We start from the raw sequence: 6,063 nt of genomic DNA on the forward strand, positions 1-6,063 counted from the left end.
CTTAGGTCATTGGCGACTGAGAGTGGGGTGAGAGGCGGGGGGGAGGGGGCGTGGGTGAGTGTGGGAGAGAATAGAGAGTGGGGGAGGAATGTGGGAGAGAATAGAGAGTGGGGAAATGAATGGGGAGATGGGGAAGGATTGTGGGGGAGAATGGGGAGTGAGGGAGGAAATATGGGAGTGAGGGAGGGAATATGGGAGAGAATGGGAGTGAGGGAGGGAATATGGGAGAGAATGGGAGTGAGAGAGGGAATATGGGAGAATGATGGGAGGGGTATAAGAAGTGATATGCTGGAATGGGGAATAATGGAAAAGGTGGGACAGTAATGGGAGGGATGGGGTAATGGTGGAAGGGATGGGATAGTGATGGAAAGGATGTGGAGGTTGGATGGATGGGGTAATAATGGGAAGAATGGGGTGTAATGAGAGGAGTAGGAAAGTGATGGGAAGGATAATGGGGTGGGGTGGGATGGGGAGGGGGATGTATGGGTGTGGGGGATGGGGGATGGGTGGGGTAGATGGGGAGGGGGCAAGGGGTGGGAACGATGGGAGGGAGTACTAAATTGAATATTTTAAAATTCGAAGATATTTACAACTACTGCTCACTTGCTGACAATAATTATTTCCAGTTCCGAAATAATCTGAGATACAACTTAAGGCACCCAGAGCTACTAAGACCACCCCCCATGCGCTCCTCTCAGTCCCAGACCTCCATAAAATATCACAGTGTGAAGGTGTGGAACAACTTACCCCCACCCATCCGAGCAAAGACTACGCTCCCTTCCTTTAAATCATCTCTTACAAAATATTTATTGTCGAAGTATTAATATTTCTTGTAACACTTACCATATTTACAGTACCTGCTTTTATTGTACCATCAAAACCGTTTTATCGGAAATGATCATGTAAATAGATAAGTAATTACCAGTGCAATAAACATAATTGCCAACTAGACATAATCCTGATAGCTCTGTCCTCTTGTTCCACCTTAATACAACCCGTGTTGTGCTGCTTCCCTCCCTTATCATATTTATGTATATCAACTCTACTGTAAAGTATGTATAAACTTATAATATAAATGTAAAATAAATAAAATAGATATATAACGAAGTGATAACCGTGGCAACATTATGAGATGTACTTATTACTACCATGCTATTGTACTATTCCAGATGATACTAAATGTTACATAATACTTCCTTGAGATAAATGTATAGTATATATCAGGTGCAGCTCAGGTTCTCAACTGGTTCAACCATGTTATTATTATCCACTCTGTATCTGTGTTTTTAACGCTAAATAAACTGTTTCAACATTAATGATTGTTAAGATGATGAGAGGTGGGAGGGGGTGGGGAGGGTGGGGTGGAGGGGGGTGGGGAGGATGGGGTGGGGAGGATGGGGTGAAGGGGTGGGAGGATGGGGTGGACGGGGTGGGGAGGATGGGGGTGGACGGGGTGGGGGAGGATGGGGTGGAGGGGGTGGGGAGGATGGGGTGGAGGGGTGGGGAGGATGGGGTGGACGGGGGTGAGGATGGGGTGGAGGGGGTGGGGAGGATGGGGTGGAGGGGTGGGGAGGATGGGGTGGAGGGGGGTGGGGAGGATGGGGTGGAGGGGGTGGGGAGGATGGGGGTGGAGGGGGTGGGAGGATGGGGTGGGAAGGGGTGGGGAGGATGGGGTGGAGGGGGGATGGGGTAGATGGGCAGGAGGGGTAATCCCAGCTAGATGACCTGCACATTCCTACAAGGTTATGGAGCAGACGACTTATACCTCCTTGGGATGCGAGTCTTCCTCCTCCTCCTCCTCCTCCTCCTCCTCCTCCTCCTCCTCCTCCTCCTCTCTTTTCTTTTTCTTCCTTCTCTTCTTCCTCCTCCTCTTCTATTCCTCCTCGTTTTCTTCTTTATCTTATTCCTCCTACCTCTCTTCCTCTTCCTCCCACTCGTTCTTCCCTCTCTTCCTATTCTTCTTCTTCCTAATCCTTTTCCTTCTAATCCTACTCCTTCTCCTCCTCCTCATCCTATTACAACTTCCCATTCTTCTTCCTCCATCTCCTCTTCCGCCTCTTCTTCTATCCTCCTCCTTCTCCTTCTTCCTTCTCCTCCTTCCCTTTCTTCCTCTTCCTAACCCATCACTTAAAGACATGATAGGTAATATTGCTGAGAAAGAGACGATATATTAAGGGGAATTTCGTTCATTATCACGTGTGTGTGTGTGTGTGTGTGTGTGTGTGTGTGTGTGTGTGTGTGTGTGTGTGTGTGTGTGTGTGTGTCACCCTGAGAGGTTTAGCACTGTCTGTCTCCTGAATCTCGGTTACCTGTTTCTTATGTACAGTCCTCTCTACCCAGTACCTTAACAACAACAACAAAACAGCACAACAACAACAACAACAACAGCGACAACAACCACAACAACAATAATAACAACAACAACACCATTACCACTATCACCACCACCACCAACAACAACATCAATAATAACAACAACAACACCATTATCACCACCACCACCACCAACAACAACAACAACAGCGACAACAACCACAACAACAATAATAACAACAACAACACCATTACCACTATCACCACCACCACCAACAACAACATCAATAATAACAACAACAACACCATTATCACCACCACCACCACCAACAACAACAACAACAACAGCGACAACAACTACAACAACAATAATAACAACAACAACACCATTACCACTATCACCACCACCACCAACAACAACATCAATAATAACAAAACAACACCATTATCACCACCACCACCACCAACAACAACAACAACAAAGGACAACAACTACAACAACAATAATAACAACAACAACACCATTACCACTATCACCACCACCACCAACAACAACATCAATAATAACAACAACAACACCATTATCACCACCACCACCACCAACAACAACATCACCATACCACCACCACCAATAACAACAACAACACATTACCACTATCACCACCACCACCAACAACAACATCAATAATAACAACAACAACACCATTACCACTATCACCACCACCACCAACAACAACATCAATACAACAAACAACACCATTATCACCACCACCACCACCAACAACAACAACAACAGCGACAACAACTACAACAACAATAATAACAACAACAACACCATTAACAATTATCACCACCACCACCAACAACAACATCAATAATAACAACAACAACACCATTATCACCACACACCACCACCAACAACAACAACAACAAAGGACAACAACTACAACAACAATAATAACAACAACAACGCCATTACCACTATCACCACCACCACCAACAACAACATCAATAATAACAACAACAACACCATTATCACCACCACCACCACCAACAACAACATCACCATTACCACCACCCAATAACAACAACAACACCATTACCACTATCACCACCACCACCAACAACAACATCAATAATAACAACAACAACACCATTGCCACTATCACCACCACCACCAACAACAACATCAATAATAACAACAACAACCATTATCACCACCACCACCACCAACAACAACAACACCATTCCACCACCAACACACAACAACAACAACAACAGCAGCAGCAAAACAACAACAACAACAGCTACAATAACTACAACAACAATAATAACAACAACAGCAACAACATCAAAGACAACAACAAAACACTACCACCACCACCAACAGTCACCAGGTAAGAACTAACAGGTGATAATAAACGTAACTACTTAAGATAACTAATGGAACATTGTAAGTTATCTTAGTTATATATATCAGCCCTCGTAACTACACCTTGTGCTCGTTAAGTAGTTCGCCTGATGGTCGTAACGAGGGGTTCATCATTGGCAATATGATGACCCTTATTTCCTCTTGAATTAGAGGTCAGGGGTCACATTAGGTTAAGTTTGGGATCATGGGTGTATCTGTATCAATTTAATCCATCCAGCCACCCATCCATCTATCCACCCACCCACCCACCCACCCACCCATCCATCCATCTATCCATCTATCCACCCATCCACCCACCCACCATCCATCTATCTATTAAACTATGGAAGTAATCGAAGGGGCACGTACACACATACGTTACATCAACCCCCCCCATACACACACACATACGACCTACCCCTACGATGGCATTTTCCGAGCACCACATAACCCCGACAGGTTCCGGGGTCAGGGCAGGTCACAGGCGGTGTTGGGAGAGTAAATATTGTTACCCTCTATTACTGTCCATAAACCAGACCAGAGGCATCTACCTGAACAACTTGTAGCTGTGATAGATATGGGTTGGGTTGATTGGAATGAGCTATAATTTACTTCAGCGTAATAGCGAGGATAGTTTTATATATATTTTAATAGTTTATCTATATATTTGGTAATGCTTATAAATGAACCTTTACTGTGACGTCATATATTGTTTTACTATTTATGACGTCATGTGTTTCTATATGACGTCACTGGTTGTTTACCTTTTTATGTGACGTCACACTTTCTTTTCATTGTTTCAAGTTTAATTTTATTTTTCCCACGAATTTAGGATTAAAAAAATGAGGCTAAAGACGAGGAAGAGAGATAAATTAAAGGATAAATAAGAAGATGAAAAAGCGAAAGGAGAATAAAATAAAAGAAAAAGAAAACAATAAAGACAACAGCAACAAACGAGGAGGAAAAACAAGAGTGTGGTGGCCCTTCCTTCTTCCGTCCTCACCTCACTCCATTACTGTCAGCAGCAACACATTACCTCCTCCCTTCCTTCTCTCTCATAACCAACCTTCCACCCCAATCACCCTTCCCTTCTACCCTACCAACCCTTTCCTTCTCCTCCGGCACCTCTTCCTTCCTTCCTTCCCTCGCCCCTTCCACCTTTACCACTCCGTCCTTCTCCTCCAGCACCTCTTCCCTCACTTAACCTTCCATTCCACCTCTTCCACCCCCTTTCTTTTCCTACAGTCTACTTTAACAACTTAATTAACAAGATTGAGGTACAATTTTTGCCTGTTCTGAGTATAATTCAGTCTGGTCTTGACACTGAGGGTGATGTCACTGTTCACTGCCACACAGGACAGAGGTTCATACACTAGAGGATATAGGTCATATGCATTACTGTTATACTTGACGACTAATCAGTGTGGATTAGCAAATTTAGGAAAGGTCGCAAGAATGTCCTCAAAGTTACATGTTTGATAAGATCATTTCGTTTTCTTTATATATTACACATGCACAACCTGTTCTACCTGTGTTTGTCTGCAGAGAACCAATCGGTAAAACCATAACATTCACATAATTTAATACTCTCAATATGTCTGTTAATACTTTCCAGTGTTACACATCTCACGACATTGGTGTTTAACATTTGCTTACTACTAACAGGTAAGTAATTAATAGGAACTGATGCATCTAGCCAAGGAAGAAAGGCATTAAAGGCTTCATCCGGAGTGATTTGGCACATTGAGTTTCAAGAGATCAGTGACACTCCTCCGAAGCCACACCCCAGAGAAAACAGGTTAGTCAACTACAGGTCGAAAGAAGTGAAGATTAAATGTACGGGCATAGGTGACGTTAATTCCATAGCTCTTACCAATAAGGGCTCTGAAAGGTTTAATACGGAGGTTGCCGAGGAATTTCGTTTCATTCACATTAATTCCAAGATATTTATAGGAGCTACGTAGTTCCAAGGGCATGTTGTTAATGTTAAGAGGCAGAGGGTGAGCAGGACGAGGAGTGAGTACCCTCGTCTTGTCAACAGATATTTCCTCCAGGACCTCCTCCCTCTCTCTGCCATTTCCTTTCCCTCTCTGACCTCATTCTATCCCGCCTATCGTCACTTTCTTTCATCCTGAATTCTTCCCTTCTTTCCTCGATCCTTTTCCTTCTCTCCCTGAATCCTTCCCACCCTTCTCCTTTACTTCCCTAAACCTCCCTTTCTCCTCGGCTCTTTCTCTCTCCCTCCCTCACCTTCTTGACATCCCTCCCCTCCTCTCCCTTTTATGATACCCCTCTCTTTCTCTTCCCGATACCCTTCCCCACCCCTCACTCTCCCTCCC

Source organism: Homarus americanus, unplaced genomic scaffold (genome assembly GCF_018991925.1).
Source record: "Homarus americanus isolate GMGI-L3 unplaced genomic scaffold, GMGI_Hamer_2.0 scaffold41282, whole genome shotgun sequence".
NCBI lineage: Eukaryota > Metazoa > Arthropoda > Malacostraca > Decapoda > Nephropidae > Homarus > Homarus americanus.